Source organism: Elgaria multicarinata, chromosome 8, assembly GCF_023053635.1.
Source record: "Elgaria multicarinata webbii isolate HBS135686 ecotype San Diego chromosome 8, rElgMul1.1.pri, whole genome shotgun sequence".
Taxonomy (NCBI): domain Eukaryota; kingdom Metazoa; phylum Chordata; class Lepidosauria; order Squamata; family Anguidae; genus Elgaria; species Elgaria multicarinata.
The window spans coordinates 41464888-41483175 of record NC_086178.1 but is presented as its reverse complement, the minus strand read 5'-3'; positions in this window follow the sequence as shown (position 1 = coordinate 41483175).

Below are 18288 nucleotides of genomic sequence, written 5' to 3'. Positions count from 1 at the left end.
CCTGGAAGCAGGTAAGGGTGGGATCATTCCCCCTCCCTACCTCTTCACCCTATGGTGTAGACATGCCCCTGGTCTCTTCTCATAGTTTGAGAACCACCACTCAGGCAAAGCAAAGAAAATTTCTAGTCTTCATTTGGACCAATTAAGAGAACAAATGTCGATGGATATATATTAATTTCTTCAGATATTTTGTTTCATCTTTAGTGAATTATAGTAATGCCTAGGCCAGCATTCCTCAAATGGGAAAGGAGAACATAAAGTTTAAACATTCCCAGCAGGGGTACTGAAGCTAGCTAGCAGAGATCTGCTAATCTATATAGCAGATATGATCTCCTATTTAATACTTCTTTTTCTTCCATGGGTAAATCATTCTTTGTCATGCTCGGCATCGTCTGTCAGGTTCCAACAAGTGAAATATTCCACATACAGGAGTCCCTCACAGTGAGAGTGGAAAGTTTTTTGTGGCCTTTGAGCAACAAGAACTCTCTTTGAAATAACATCTACCTCAACAGAATGAAACCATTTCAATTAATCGCAACCAAGTAAACATCCCTCAGGCACAATCTAACTTGGATCAAAAGAAAATAGCAGCCAATACAGAAGGTGAAAAAGGAGCAGGCTTGCTATTAATAGTGATTCTGTAATAGGCTTTCCAATACTCCCCTTTCTGATTTAGCTTGAATTCCTTGGAAAAATTCCAAGGCCATAAAATTTACATCCACAGACGCAAGAGACAGGGGTGAGGATCAAGAGGGTTAGATTTTTGTGGAAGATATTCATCCAAACTACATGTGAAGGCAGAAAATGCATGTCTTAAAACCTGTCCCAAACATATATGTGAAAAAGTAACTAGCAGTTAATCCGCAGTATTTATTTTTGGTTTTATTGCAGAAGTGAGATCCGAGTATTACACCAGGAGTGTTTCCTTTCCTGCTTTTCTGGTACATAACCTCTAGGTGGCACTGTGGTATAGCGGAAAAGTGCACTTGCCATTTCTTTTCAACTTGTGTCTTTTTTGCATGGTAGAACAGAACGTTTTTTATTATTTTTGAAGGTTGCAGAGCACCTAATATTTTGGGGAAACTATTAAATGGTAACAATGATGCTGCATTTCTACACCCAGACTTGTGTCATGAGTAATGGCGCCTCACAAAATAAGCTGCCAACAAGAGCCTTAGATGAGCATCCAAGCCCACTGGCTCCTATTCTACAACTACTTCATGATAGCCTGATTCAAATTTACAGCTGTGGGGCAGAAACTACAATGGAATTGTTTTTACCACAGCCATGTGGTATGCTAACAGTTATTCCTAGATCTCTCTGTGTTGCATCTCCTCAGTCATTAAGGCTTTCTTTAATGACTAGCCACGGTTTACTATACATTTTGCATCTTTTAAAATCTATTTTAAAGTGTTTTATTCTGTTTTTATTTTATTTTATCTTGTACACCACTCCAAAATTTTCAATGGGGAGTGGTATATAAATATTGTCAATAAATAAATAAAATGTAGTGAGCTGTTACCACCAGGCTGTGAAATGCCAAAGCATTCAAACAAAGCATCTCCATGCTTAAAAATAAATAGGACAAGCATACTTGCTTTCGTCTGACAACTGCTAGATGCTATGAAGCATAACTGGTGACATCGTTATTCATTACGCTTAACCAATATCAGGAATTTTGAGCTTACATGCAAACAGCTGACAACATGAAAGAGCAAACACTATACATGGCTGCTGAGTAGCACTCCCTTTCTGGATGTTTCTGGGTTGCTTTGGTGCAATCTAGTGGGGACTAGTACAGAAAAAACACAGTTGGCTTCCCCTGAGAAGCATTAAGGATGTTGCCTAGGAAAAGAGCACTTCCTGTGTTCCCATTTGCACGCTACAGCATGTAAATAGATGTGAAGGAAGCTGCCTCTTGGATAGATCTTCAAAGTTCCAGGATCCCATGTGTAAACAATGGACCAGTGATGGAAATACATGAGGGCAAATATATATTTCAGGTTATGTATAAAGGTTACACTGCATACATGTATTCCTGCAACGTTGAAAATTGCATGCAATAGACAGGGTAGCAGGGAACGGAGTAAAACAACAACAATAAATGACAACCCTCATAAGTATTTTAGGAAGGGAAGGTGGAGGAAGATGGCTGATGTGTTTCTACAAGGATGCTGTACATCATATCATTACGATAAATATAAAAGATAAATTTCCAGTTACTTTGCTTATTTGGGGTTTTTCAAAGTGCAAATTATTCAGAACATTTTAGCTTCGGGGAAACTCTTCTCATCGTCTTTCTTTCCACATGGAGCTAGCTGAGAGATGTTCATGAAAGATTCACCAGGGCCAATTTTCTAGGAGTATAAGCAAAAGCAACATCAATATTTCAATGTATTTTTAAAAATGTGACTATTCTCCAGTCTTGAGTAGATGGTTAGAAATCATTGCATTTTAATGATTGAACATTTCTTGAGAGATTCCTTATGAAAATTTATAGGGAGCAACAGTTTCAACCCTCCTTCTCCTTCGAACAAATATTTTGAGAACAATAATGTTTTATAGTATGCAAGGTAGCAACACTGTCAGAGTGGATGCAGCGACTGGTGATCTTTTCATCATGGTCCTTGTAGACTGCTGGTTTCCTAGGTAGTTTCAGCTGTCACAGTTGCTTAGAGTTCACTGAGCTGTTTTTAGTTACTCATTCAAATATTCATAAGAACCGAGGGCTGCAGTTTGCTGTCTGGTAACAACTTCATTTTCTGCTCACACAGAGCTTGTCCTTGTGGGAGGCTGTTCATGGCCCTGATTGGCTCTCATATGGTCACATGGCCTTTCAAGGATAATGGAGTTTCCTTGGGAGTAGGTGAAAGAAACATGTTCTACCTTTTATCTTTGCTTGGCTGAACGATGAAAATGATTGCAGGCGACAGTTATGGATTATCAAAAAGATGTGAAATGATCAAACCTATATCAAGCACTGGTTTGTGCTACTAGAAAAAGCACGTCCTTTAATTATTTATCTTGTGGGATAGCTCACACCTCAGGAAACCTTAAAACGGTCACAGTTTTGTGCAAATATTTACTTAACAATATTGTAGTTGAAACACAGTAATGAAAATCGGTGTAATTTTGTGTAATGTTCTTAGGAAAGACCAATGGGCTGGGACATTTCACTGCATGGGGGAAGAATCGCAGGAGTGCTTGTCCGTTGTTTCATTACAGTTCTTGTTAAATTAACCCTTCCAGGCAGCCAAATCCCACAATTCCTACAGAAACTAGCAGAAGAGGAAGGATACGCAACAGCTTTCCTCTGTTGATAATAGTACCATCGTTCAGGGGTTCAAATTTACTCAGTCAGTGAGGGTGAATAAGTATTGCCCCACCCACCCCCTCCATCGCTGTCCTCATTGCACTCCAGGAATTGAAAGCAACTGTCTGTGGCCAGAAGACATCTTCTCTATCCATGGAGGTTCTCTATGTAATTTAGAACCCAGGAAAATCAAGATTATAAATTATGTGGGAAACTATTGCAAATATTTTCTTCCAAGTCATGGAGGGCGATCAGGGCTGATCCAAAACATTTTGCTGTCTGAGGTGGAAAAACTAATAGTTTTTCTTTCAGTCAATATGCATAATAACCAAAGCTAGCTAACTTATTTTGGCACATGGAGGAGAAAATCCCACAATGCCTGTACATCACTATTCCAGTAAAAACACTATAATAGAAAATCAAATGACTAACAGTTTGCAGTTTTTCAAACTGGAAAGGTGCAGAATTACTCTGTGCCAGAACGCATTGTTCCTTTAAAACAAAATCAAGACTTCAAGGAGGAAGGTGAGACACCCCTCAATTCAGCAAGAAAGAATGCCCAGAAAAAATGAGATTTAGAGGGAAGAGAGGGGAGGAAAAACACCCACCTAGATGCACATAAAAATGGAGTTGAGAGAAACAGAGATTTGGGGAGAAAAGAAAAGGACAGAAGATTAATCCACTTCTTCCCTTTCCTCTCTCTCCTCCTCCTCCTCCACCACCTCCTCCTCCTCCTCCTTTATGTACAGATAAATGAAAAGATGGAGAGGAGGAGGGGGAACAGCAACAGGAAAGAAATTTGAATGAATAGAGAAATGGAAAAATGGAGATGTTGGGAAGGGACAGCACGAAAAATGTGCCTAAACACAAACAGTGGGGCTGTTTGCATAGCATGACACCACACGTGGGTTATTTAACCCACAGTGAGGCTGTGGTGTGTGTGCAGGGTTCACGTGCACACTATTTTGAATATTCAACCCCCCAGTCGGGAGTTGTTGTGTGACGTTAACCCAGCGAGCATGGGTTATGTGAGGGTTAAGCAACTCCTGCATAACCCCTGGTTGTTTAACCTCTGCATAATCCACACTCACAGGGCCCGCATGACGTGGGGAATGCTAGAAGTTGTTGAATTTTTCTCCTGCCTAAATAAGCATAGATTGTGCCATTTATTTATTTATTCCACACCTTTCTACCAGGAAATGACACTCAAGGCAACTAAAAATAAAAGACAGCATTTCAATTTTTTTTCAAAAAAATGAAATGTAGAGCAAATATCTTTAAAACACCAAGTCCTGAAACTATGTTAAAATTTGAAGTAGGGGAAGTTCCTTGTTGGGAGACACTCAGGGAACGTCTAGATGGGGCAATATCCCGGGGATCGTTCCAGTGCGTCCACATGACGCACAGGGCATCCCAGGAGCAGGGAGGGACAATCCCTCCCTTTCCCCGGGATATCACCTACCCTTCAATTTTGATTTTTCCCGCAGTCTCAGGATGATCCCAAGACCGTGGGATGTGTGGCCCACCATCGCAGTTTTGTCCCGGATCCTCATGAGTAAATACAAGGAGCTGGGAGCTGAGCACAGAGCTCCTCAGGAGCTCTGTGCTCATTGTGGGGAGGGTGGGGGGAGCGTGAGTTTGTTTGTTTTTTTAAAAAAAAAAAGCTTACATTTTGTGCAGGAGCACTCCTGTGCTCCTCTCTGATTAAAAAAACCCTACAAAATGGCAGGTGTGACGTCCTCTTCCTTCTAGGACGTTGCACGTCACATGTAGATGAGGGGGATGATCTCGCAATCATAAAGATCATCCCCTTCAACCCCTGTCATCTAGCCGTGCCCTTAGATTATGGAAATGGCAGAAGAAGAGAAGGTGTAGCTCTGCTCTTTACTAGGCCAGCTCTCTGCCCTAAATTCCTCCCTCTCAATGCTTTTCACCTTAGAATACAATGCCAGGATGCAGTTGCACTGCTTTGCAGAGAATGTGCAGCTAGCTCTGCAGATAATAGATCCCACCCCCATAGCAAGAACCCAAAATGATTAGATCAGCCCTGGGGGCAGTAAACACTTTGCTAAAGATGTGGAGTGAAAGAGGTAAGGGGAATCCACTTGATGAACAAAGAAGGAGCATGTGAGGGCTGTTCGAGGTGTACATAGCCAAGAGAATGGTTAGAAGGCACAAAGACGGAGCCGAGAGCAAACATCAGAAGGGGCTTGGTAGTAGTGGGCTCAATTGCAAGTATTTATTACACAGTTGCTGGCTAAAGCACAAATGGAATAGACAGCAGAGAAACCTTCTGTCTAAACTCAACAAAGGGTAGGAAAGATGCAATGAGCACTTCTTCATTCTGACTCATCCTCTGATGAAATGAAGCTTTGTAAAGGTAAGCTACTGCCCCCCACCATCCGCCCAAAAAAGACTGCAGTTTCATTGCAAATATAAGATAAAACCATCCCTGGAAGGGCAAAAAAGAAAAAAATCTAATAATGCCATTTGCTCATAACACCCACTATCACAGCTACAGCGAAGAGACTGTCAGCATTTCTATTACAGTGCCATATTTCAGGGGCTTATAACTGGGCCATGAAAAGATGCTCTGAAAATTGAATCCAGAACACAGGCTGTCTTTAGCTGCAACTTATATATTACTCTCAGACCTGTAAGGCTGAATGCTGTGAACATGAAATGCGGATCGTAAACAAGACATAGCTAAATCATAACAGGTGCATTGATATGATATTCAGTTAAGGGTTTCACAAGCCTGGATGGTTGATCGTTCATTCATGGTCTATTTTTTTCTCCATTTCTAATATCAGGACATTGAAAGTCTGAAGATGAGCGGGGGCAGCACACCTCACAAAACAATTTGAAACATCATCACGGTTCACACTACTCAACTTAAGAACACACACTCAGAATTTAAATGGAAAAAGCTGTTTGAAAACAGGAAATCTAAGCAATCTAGATTTATCTGAAAGCCATTTCTCAATATTTCATCATCATCACACAGTTGGAGAGAGCAATCCCATGGCCCCTAGGTTGAGTCTGGAGAGCCATAAGATTCCTGGATCTGTTAATGGGGCATTTACGGCTGTCATTTATGTAACTTGGGAAATACACAATTTCCAGAGCTGTCATTGTTGCATGCAATGGAGGCTCCAGACAAGGGTGAATGGCTGCTGAGCCGAGCTGCAGGGCGCTCAAAGAGTGGGCCCATGATCCTGCTGTGGGTCAGTGAGCTGGGAATGAGGAGGGAGGGCAGGGCACAACAGAGTCCGCTGGACTCTCGGACCCAGTCAGGCACCTGTGACATACAAATTTGTGAAGGTACATTGTATTCTACCCAGCGGTAAGGGAAATGCACTCTTCACATGTCCAGAAATGTTCATATCAACCAGAGCTACACCCTGACACCGAAACAGAATTGAATTCTGACAGGCTGGAAGATGAACTAGAATGAAAGTTTCTATGAGAATGCCACTGCTATCATGATATGAGGTGCGTGTACTGCCTGCCATGCTTTGACAAGACAAGCTTGATTCAGCTGACTTTGGCTTCTGGATTAGTATCTTCTCTTGGAATGCTGTTGCCTTTCTTCTTACGATGGTCATGAACAACCCACAGTCATTTCTTTCTTTATTAAATCCATATGCTGCACAACTGGCAGAATCCCGCAGGTTGATTTACAGTCAACTTCCCCACCCGCCAGATAACAATAAAATAACCAAAACAATAAATATAACAGTGAAAATATAAAAATATTAAAACATTAAAATATTAAGAACATTTTAAAAAAACTGGCATTAAATTTAATAATTAGAGCAACAGACTGAAGACTAAATGCATGCTGGAAGATGCCTTAACCTGGTGTCTAAACAAATACAGGCAGATCTCCCTTGGAAGGACATTTCACAGATGGGGGGGGCACTACACAAATAGCTCTTTCCTTGGTAGCCACCTATCACACCATTGTGGGTGGCAACACCCAGAGAAGGGCATCCAAAGATGATCTTAGCAATCAAACAGGAACATCCAGGAGAAGGCAGATAGACTTAAGCCATTGGGGCTTAAGTTAGGACCACTTTGAACTGAGCTTGGGAACTGATTGGCAGCTAGTTGCAGTTGATGCAGCACTGGAGTAATATGTTTGAAATGGCCAGTCCCAATAAGCAGCTTCACTACTCTATTCTGCACTAACTGAAGCTTCCAGATCCTACCCAGAGGAAGTCCCATGTATAATGAATTGTAATAATTCAGGCAGAAGTTACCAGGGCATTGATAACTGCAACCAGGCTATCTCTGTCCAGGTAGGGGCATAGCTGGCATATTAGTTGAAGCTGATAAAAGGCACTTCATGCCACTGAGGCCACTTGGACCTCAAGTGACACAGCTGTATCTATGAGCATTCACCGGACTATGAACCTACTCCTTCTGAAGGAGTGCAACCCCATTTAGAGCAGGTTGAATGCCACTTAACCAGACCGATGAATCACCATCTAAAAGAACCTCCATTTTTTCTGGACTGAATCTGAATTAATTGACCTTCATCCAGCCCATTACCAAGTTAGACCAGTGATGTATCCCATCAATATTATGCTTCCATGGTGACTTCATCTGGATTCCTCAGCATAAAGTGTATAATAGCCTACTAAGGAATACTCCATTTACTATAATTTACTCCCAGACTCTAAGCCCTGAAGACAAATTCACATTAGCATACATTATAATAAAAATCTTACAAATTTTCAAATTCTAATCCAATATCTAGTTAATGATCGAGACCAAGGGAGTGAAATTGCATGGAAGAGTTTTTACTTACATAATGGAGACTGATAATTTTCCATATTACATGAACTACTAAAGGCATTCTATTACTTGCATTATTCAGAAGATCATAACCGAAAACTATGATGGTCCCATCTTATTAAAATTTATAACTAATTCTGCTTTTATTTTTACACAGTTAAATCCTGTGATATTTGAAAAATACATGAATGCTAGGCTTTTGTATTACTGTTGAAAATTATAGGCCAAGTTCTATTTACACCCAACAAGCAATTCATGAATCCAATCTAATTATGATTGCCAGTACCACAAAGAAAAGACTCAGCAGGTAGTATTTATATTGTATTGTGCTTGGGGTAGAGGTGAGACCTCTGATTCCAAGTGGCTGAGGTGATTCACAAACATTCCAAATGTTCAGGGAACAGAGATATCAGGAAGCTTGCAGTCCACATGTTGTAAAATAAATGAAAGGTGTCCATTTTACTGGAATAAAACCTTCTTAGCAGTTTAGGGACAGGTAACTAGGTTGGACTCGATATAGGCCTCTTCCAACTCTACTATTCTATGATTGTAGGTGTCAGTGCTAGGGAGCTAAGGGAGCTAAATTGTAGGGAACTCAGAGCAGAGCACAATGGAGGGTGCAGAGTTGGCAATGGGCTGAGAAAGAGGGAACTGGGGGAATGGTGGGTAATGAAAGAGAAAAGAGGAAAAGGACAGAGGAGATGGGGAACTGAAGTCAGAAGGATTAATGAGGAAGAGGGCTGTGACGAAGCCTCGTGGATTAAGGCCTGGTCAGGCTGAATGACCAGGCGAGGGGGAGCCCTGGCCAAGATACAGGGTTGCTGGAAGAAGTGAGACAAAACAGGCAGTGAGCTGAGGAAATAATAGGTGGTGGAGACTTGGAGTTAAGGACATGCTTAGCCAAGTAGTAAGTAGAATTGTAGCAAACCTCATGTACACTAAAGAGGTAGAGTATGTGGGTCTTGGCTGAATACAAGATTGCTTGGTACAGAAGAGGAATTCTGCCAATTGTGGCTACTACTATCACTGCAGCATTCTGACTTGGCAACCCTAATGAGAAAGAGCCTCCCTCCCTCCCTCCCTCTCTGTGTGTGTGTGTGTGTGTGTGTGTGTGTGTGTGTGAGAGAGAGAGAGAGAGAGAGAGAGAGAGAGAAAGAGAGGGGGTGCTCATCTACACCAAGCTGGGTATTCCACTATGAAGAGGTATGAAAGCAGTATATAAAAGGCAGGTTATAGTGGTATTGAAGTGCACTGACAACTGTTGGGGGCCCTGAAATTTAAGCATGGTTTTTAAATTTTGTATACCTTTTTAATGTTTACTGTTTTTAACTTTTGTAAACCACCCAGAGAGCTTTGGCTATGGGGCGGTATATAAATGTAATAAATAAATAAAATATAAATATACCGCTTTCATACCACTTCATCCTACTTGGTGTGGCTCTTGCCTTTTGTATACCGCTTGCATACCACTTTCATACTGCAATATCCTGCTTGGTGTAGATGAGCCCAGAGAGAGAGAGAGGGAGAAAAGAGAAAGAGAGGACTTTCAGACAGGGGGGAAATCATGTTTCCTTACTGTTGTTCTGCTTCCTGCTTCTCTTCCACATAAAATAAGCTGAATTGCATAGGAAGAGAGCAGCGGCCACATGACTTGTAATGTCAAACCTCCCAGCACATACAGTTCAGTGGGACAGTGCCTTCTAGTGGGTGTTTTATAGTGCAATTTCAACTGCACAGCAGGAAATCCTGACGTATTTCAGAAGAATTGGGGTTTCTGAGGTTTATTTTTGTACAAAAAAATTGGGAAAAGGAGCAGGAGATGCACAGGAGGCTCATGGCTTTGTCAAAATGACCCACAAATGTCTGTGAGTGACCAGTCACGAGCATGCTATAAATTGCTCATTTAAAGAAGCCCAGAAAGAAAGAAGGAGAATTTCACATTATGATTTGAACTAACCAGTTAGCTTTTTAGCTATAGACTTCTAATAGGTAGATTTACCCTGGTTTATCTCAAGAGCTCTGGTTGGGCAGTAGAATTCAAGCCCTATCCCTCAAAGAAGGGATGGTATTTAAAATGGCAGGCATTTCCTCCCTGGCCATTACTGTCCATAGATAAATATAAAAATGCATATTTCTAGCTTGTCTTAAAGCTGATTATAGTTTGGTGCCAAGTTCCATCTTCCGCTATATGTTAGAAACATCTGTTCTATATAATGGTCAGGTTTGTAGTCAATCCCAGGTGATCCAGCAGGAATTAGAATGAACATGACATTTTCTTTTGTAAACCACCCAGAGAGCTTTGTCTATGGGGCGGTATATAAATGCAATAAAATAAATAAATTCTGTATCTCCCTGTTGGCTCCTTCTTACTAGGGTATTGGTCTTATAACCACACAGCTTCTAAAGCTGTTTGTACCAAAGAGCAACTGTAATGGGATAAGGAGTTGTGTGATAAAACAAAGGAAGCTGCCTTATGCCTGATTGGACTCAGGGCAGTTGTCAATGGTTGACATGGCTAGGCCCCTGTCAAGGGCCCACATCCCAGCAGGGGCCCACTGACAAGAGCCCTCTGGAGTTGCTCCTTGTCTTCTCCATTGCATCCATTTTGTTCATCTGCCTCTCACTCTGACCCAAACAACAGTGGCAGTGAGCAGGAGGAGCAGGAGACGCTACTGCCTACTTGCTCACTGGCTGACTGCTTGTCAAACAAGGAAGTCATAGCAATGATGAGAAACGGGATGAGGAGCCATAGCAGCTCATGTGATACTCATGGTAGCTTCACTGAGGGAGTGGGCCCATTGAGAGTATCTTGCCTAATGCTCTCAGAACCTGGAGCCATCACTGATTAGTCTATTTGTTTGTCTTCCTCAGTGTTGTCAGTGTTGGAAGATGATAAAGAGGTCTGCCATGTAATCCACAAAGCTTTATTCAGGCAATAAACATGCCTTCCCACCTTAACAGAATCTAACTTCTAGAAACTTTCCTCTAGGCAAAACTATGCAAACTAAGTGAGACAATTGTCCTTTCAAGAAGAATGGAAAGCCTTTTCCCAGAATGCTTTAACTTCAGGAAGATTGGTTCTGAAGTAGCCTTTGGCGGGAAGCTAACTGGGCCAACCTTGTCTCACCTTCCTTCAGCTCTGCCTGTTTTAGTAGGGTGACCATATGAAAAGGAGGACAGGGCTTCTGTATCTTTAACAGTTGCATAGAAAAGGAATTTTGGCAGGTGTCATTTGTATGCATGCAGCACCTGGTGAAATTCCCTCTCCATCACAAGAGTTAAAGGTGCAGGAGACCTGCCATCTTTCGTATCTGGTCACACTAGGCAGGGCTCCTGCAGCTTTCACTGTTATGATGAAGAGGGAAGTTCACCAGGTGCTTCATGCATACAAGTGACATCTGCTGAAATTCCCTTTTCTAGTCAACTGTTAAAGATACAGGAGCCCTGTCCTCCTTTCCATATGGTCACCCTAGTTTTAGTCTGTGGACCAGCTCTAGGACCAGCTAGCCTTGCAGTGTTCTCCCCCTCAGAAGAATACTGATTTCCCACAGACTGTGCATTGTTAATACTTTCAGCTATAAGGTCTGGTGAAGGTTCATTCCCAGCTGGTGAAGAGCCCGTGAGAGTCACCTCCCCAACTCCCCACATAGGCTGTTCTGTTTCTGTCGCTGTCTCTTCTGATTCAGAATATGATTCTGATTGATCACCTGAAACTCCTTCCCCCAGCCTAGGGAGAACAAGTCTAATGATGACATCTGGCTAGCAGCAGTTCTTCAGAGGGTTTTCCTGGCATCTGCACCCAAATGCTTTTAATGAAATGCCAGGGACTGACCCCCTAACCTCCTACATGCAAAGCATGGATTCTGCTGCCTCATTCAACATAAATGTTCTTTGGACTGGATTCCATCGATTGTGATGAAAACTCACTGCTCTCACACTAACTTTTTTTTTTTATTAGACTATTATATGGACAAGAATATACACAAGCTCTGGGTTTTATATTTTAAACCTTTTAAATAAGAAATACAAAATCATGGATGCGCAGTCTGCCATTGAATGCAATATTTCTGTGTTAATGGTACAAAGCAAAAAGATGATTGCCCTAAAAAAAATGTTTACAGTGCTACCAAGAAAGCAATAACTGCTGATTATTAACATTTAGAGAGAAATTCAACGTGCTTTAGTGGATTGCTATTCCAATCCTTTATCATTTAAAAATATGAGTATTTCTTTTTATTCTGCATTATAAGCTTTCCTGCTGAAAGTTTAAATGACACTAATTCTTCCACTGTGTACTGCATTCAAATTGCACTGAGCAACTCTGGTGCACAAGGCAACTGAATATTGTTTAACATGATAAAATACATAATAAGAAAACAGTAAATAAAAGATAGCAGGCATTATCCTAAGCAATCTGCTTAATAACATGTACAAATTGAGTCGTGACTCAGGACCAAATAAGACCTGACATTAATTGTGTTGTGGAGGTGGAGTGGAAAACCAGGATTGGGAGCACAGTGTGCAGGAAACTGGGGTTTAATTCTGGCAAAAATTAGCCCCTCAAAGCCAATGGCAGCTTGATTCCAATTATCCTGGGATGAACAATAGGTTTGAGAAAGGGAGACTTTGGTCAGTATTGTGGCATGGGTGAAAGGGTTAAACTCATTCCTCAGCGACAGCCCCCTTTCCACCCCCTCACATGTAGCTGTTGTTTTGAAAGTGTAAAAAAGATGTTCAATGCATTCATGCATTTAATGTCACATCAAGTCAAAGGGCCAAATATCTCACCGTGAATTCTTTGAAATGTAATGATTCCTGGGTTATGGTTTAACAATATATTAGTGGTTAGATTTCTATCACTGATACCCTAAACCTTTGGATATAATGATATAACAACCTGCTACACTGTGATATCCAGGGCAGCCCTGCCTCTTAAGCCAATTTTGGGTGTCGTGAAAGGGTAGGGAATTGTTAGCTATTTATTTTTATTGTATTTTTACTGCCAGGGACAGGGAAAGATGCTTGGGTTTTTCTACCTCAGTGGCCAAAATAATCTGGCTACTGTGCACCTTGGCTTCAGGGGCAGGGGGTGGGCACCATTTGCTGCTCTGCTTCAGGCCAGTACTGACAATACCATTCCTGAAACGGTGGCCTTAGCTAGACCTAAGGTTTATCTCGGGATTGTCCCAGGGTCATCCCTGTTCATGTAAATGACACACAGGGGATCCTGGGAGCAGGCAGGGATGACCCCGGGATGATACTTAGGTTACACCTTAGGTCTAGCTAAGGCTGGTGACAGCACATCCCATTTATATCTATATTTCAGTTTGTAGCCACCCCATTCCTGAAAGCCTGCAGTGGGCAACAATCACATCAAAAGACATATCTACAGTAGCACAACTGGAACAGTAGAAAGATATACGAAGTGTTAGATAAACTTCATGCCAGCCGATTTAGTCCAGACCAACGCAACCCAAAGCCAGAGCTTCTGAAAGAAAACCAGGCATCCTCTCTCATAATTCTAGAACCCAGGGTCATCCCATGAAGCTGATTGTGGGGAGGTTCAGGACAGAGAAATGGAAGTACTTCTTCACACAGCACATAGTAAAACTATGCAATTCACTACCACAAGATGTAGTGATCATCACCAATTTGGATGGCTTTAAAAGGGGGTTGGATAAACACTTGGAGGAGAAGGCTATCAATAGCTTCTAGTCCTGATGACTATATGCCAATGTACACCAGTTGCCGGGGAACATGGGTGGGAGGGTGCAATTGTCCTGCTTGTGGGTTTCCTGTGGGCAGCTAATTGGCCACTGTGTGAATAGAGTGCTGGACTAGGTGGACACTTGGTCTGATCCAACTTGGCTCTTCTTATGTTCTTATTCCAGGAAAGTTGTAATGTTTTATTTTGAAACGTTTATATACAGTCATATTTCCGAGGAGTTCTAGGCAACTTATAGCCAGTCAATAATTTAACCATTACACCTGTAGCTCTCCTCTTATGTTATACTGTTGGTGATGAAGCCATTGCAGCCTTCCTACACTGCCAGTGTAACAAGAAACCCCAGGCTGTGGGTGAGGAACTCACACTAGCACTCCTTCCCACATCAGTGATGGTCTGGTTGCCAGAGGAGGTGCTACTGGTATGGGAGGCGTCTTCTTACATAAGCCCAGTAGCATGGGAAAGAGTCATACAGTTCACAAACTGCCAATGTACCTTAAGTAGTGTGTCCATGTGTCCTTTTTTTCCCTTTTACTGTGGTTTTTTGTTGTTTATTCGTTCAGTCGCTTCCGACTCTTCGTGACTTCATGGACCAGCCCACGCCAGAGCTTTCTGTCGGCTGTCGCCACCCCTAGCTCCCCCAAGGTCAAGTCTGTCCCCTCCAGAATATCATCCATCCATCTTGCCCTTGGTCGGCCCCTCTTCCTTTTGCCTTCCACTTTCCCTAGCATCAGCTTCTTCTCCAGGGTATCCTGTCTTCTCATTATATGGCCAAAGTACTTCAGTTTTGCCTTTACTACCATTCCCTCAAGTGAGCAGTCTGGCTTTATTTCCTGGAGTATGGACTGGTTTGATCTTCTTGCAGTCCAAGGCACTCTCAGAATTTTCCTCCAGCACCACAGTTCAAAAGCATCTATCTTCCTTTGCTCAGCTTTCCTTATGGTCCAGCTCTCGTAGCCATAGGTTACTACGGGGAATACCATTGCTTTAACTATGCGGACCTTTGTTGTCAGTGTGGTGTCTCTGCTCTTAACTATTTCATCGAGATTTGTCATTGCTCTCCTCCCAAGAAGTAAACGTCTTCGAAGGGCTGTCCAGTCCATGTTTGCTTTAAAGCTAAAGAACCACCAGAAGAAAGAGCTGGGCCATGAAGTTCCCTGGACTAAGCAAGGCACAGAGGTTACCTGGTTATACTCTTCCACGCTATGTTAGGATGTACTGTACTTCTACTTAAATTATAATTATTATTTCTAAATTTGCATTTATGCCTATAAATCAGCATGTGGAACTGTTATGCAAATCAGTGTCCTCTTTTGTCCTCTTCTTTGGTGGTCCCCCTCCCCCTCCCCCTCCTCCTCCTCCTCCTTCTTCTTCTTCTTCCAATTTCTAGGTGGCCACCCAAAAGTAAGTGAGGGACTGTTCTGATCTAACTACTGAGAATAAGTTAAAGGACCTCAGTAAATGCAGTTTTTCCAAGGGAATGTGAATGCAGGACTAAAAGATCTCATAGGGGAGAAGTGACAGGCAGACGTGGGGAGCTTAACACATTCCTAGCCCATCAATTTCCCCTGCAAATAAACCCTCAGGCCATTTCCCCCCAAGCTGGGCTCATTTCTGTTCTTGTAGCCTATCTGCCTTACTCCATAATGGGGAATGTGGAGTGTGGGAAATAATGAGGTGGACACAAGGTTGGGATTTACACAGGGCCACATTTATTAATAAATCTGCAGAAAGGGTAAACCTAAGTGGGCATCTTCTCTAATCTGGCCTCATGCCATTGTTTTATTGTGTGAGACATTCATAGCCTGAGAGTGGCGCCTCAAAGTTCACCACCTCCAAGTCTTCCGCTTTTGGGGTAAGGAAGCCTTCTTTGTCAACTGCCCCTCATTCCGCGGGGCTCTGAGTCTGTAAGGAAAAGGAAGGTTGGCATCAAAGGTAACCCTTATCACCACCAGCTGGGCTGCGGGGCTTGCAGCTGGGGAGCCTCAGGCATTACCGATCACCGCAACGGTGCCTTTGAATGCTCACCGACCCTAACCTGGCTCAAGGTGCCCATACATACCTGCCTATCATCAAATGTGACCAGATTGTTAACAGCCAAATCAACCTAATTATTTCTCTCTACCTGTCTTACAGTGTGAAGTAGGCAAAAAAACCTTCATAACCAATGAAAGGTTATGAGCAAAAAAAAATCCTACTTGGACCTCCAAAAGGACGACTGGCAAGCCCACACTGCCTACAGGGAGGGAGGGAGGGAGGGAGGGAATCATGCTTCAAAGAGGGGGAGGAGGGGAGGGGCAAGAGCCAATTTATGGGCTCAGAATTCCCCTCCCCCTTCCAGTGGCACCACGTGGAGGCAGCAAATGATGTACCTCTGTGCCTCATCTCCTGCTCCCACCGACAATAAGCTGCTCCAGGCATGGAAGTTAGGCATTTATTACAAGCCAAATGTAAGATTAGGAGCACCATATTTTATGCATGTAATTCTACCTTGAATGTGGTATATGGATTGTATTATTAGGATGACCTGTCTTTTTTATATATATATTAACATTTTCCTGAAATGTTGATTATTATAAGATAAAATAAGCAACATAATTCTGGTAGCCTTCTGTCTCTGCATATATCCTTAACTCAACCTATAAGCAACTCTCAAATTCACAACCATACAGGCTAATTCATACAATACACAATAAAAGTTGTTGGGGGAGGGGTGGTGAACAGACTATGATAAACAAATAACATGAAGTGAACGAAAACACACTTAAGAAAGATACAATAGAGGAAAGGTAAAGTGGATGGGGACTCTTGAAATCCAGTAGTATTTTGAATTTTCTTTTTCTTTCTCCTACCAGCTTAAAGTGTCAGTATTTATGACAAGCAAATCTTCCCACAACACTTGAGTGCATTTCCCCCCTACAGAGTGATTATGTCTACATAAGTAGTATTTATGTAAAAAGCAGCCCTGGTTTCAGTTGGGGTTTTTTATACAGGAGAACATCTTGGGAATAGTACAGTATAGCATTTTAATACAATTCTCCAGATAAATTGTGGTTGGGTATATACAAAATACAACTATGCAGTGTTTGAATAGAAAGTGTATTGTTTTCCATGTCCAGGAGTGTAGAGTTGAGAGGTAGTGTTAAATTTTAGTGCTTCAAAGCTTTTTCAAGTAGTTTAAATTTAAAACCCCTTTCTAGAAGTATGTAGCATGTTGAGGGGAACATGCAGTCTTGCAGTGCCACCTAGTTTTTAAATGTAGATATATCCACTGATGCCCAACATTTCCACTTCTGTACATGGATGGAAACTCAGAAAAAATGTAGAGAGGGGGTGGGCAGAAGGTAGATTGGCAAAGATTCTGATTCCTCATCGTTTAATGGTAACAAGATGAAAATGATGTTTTTTAACCGAAATTAGGCTGCTGAAATAAACAAAGCTTGAGGTGACCAAGAGTGTACTTTTGTGTCAGTGGGTATAGCTGGAATAGCTTCTGATTTCTTAACACACAACTTAACAGCTCAGTCCTAACCGTACTGAATTAAGTGGGAAGCTCATGTGTTCAGGAGGTCACGCTTAGTAACATTCTGCAAGGGAAGGCCAAAAAATTCCAACATCACTGGTCAATCTGACCTGTGGAAGCACAAGCCACTACTTTCGATACAGAGGCTGTGTTCACACAACATGCTAACCCACATTCAGTGGTTGAGTGTGGGTTGTTTTGAACCATGGGTTGTTCGTTAAACAATTGGTTGTCTGACCCGAGGACATTTTCTGCAGGATGGCCTATTCACCATGCAGTGTTTTTCTAGAACAAGTCACCTTGAGAAACTGATTTATTGTTGGGGTGTTCAGGGTAGTTAACAAGCCACCCTGTGGAAATGACCTTGGTTCAGACAACACCTTAACCACAGTTCAAAAAACAACCCACAGTTCAACAACAACCAAAACTCAATCATTGCATGTGTGCTAGCGTGTTATGTGAACCCAGAGAGAGAAGAACATTCCAGGGCATGGCCTGGGAGATCACATGACACAGCCATCTTGGTGAATCTGACCAGTTCTTAATTGGAGATCACCTGGGAATTCCATGTACATCACCTTAAGTTCCATGATAAAAAAAAAGGTGGAATATAAATGTGCTGATATTGACACTGTTCAGACAACACACTAAGCCATGGTGGTTAAGCATTTTGAGCTAAACATGATGGCTTAGCGTGACTTGTGAACCATGTCTTAGCATTTCATGTGAACTATTCATAACCATGGTGGCTACATAACCACAGTTTAAACACACTAACTAACTATTTGTTGCAAAAGAGTTAGCAGCCTAACTATGGCTTAAGTGTGTTGTCTGCACAGCCTCATTGTGTTAATCTCTGCTTTGATATAGTTACTTTGCTTTATAGGTTGGTTGTGCAGTTATTGATTGGTGTTTCACTGGAAT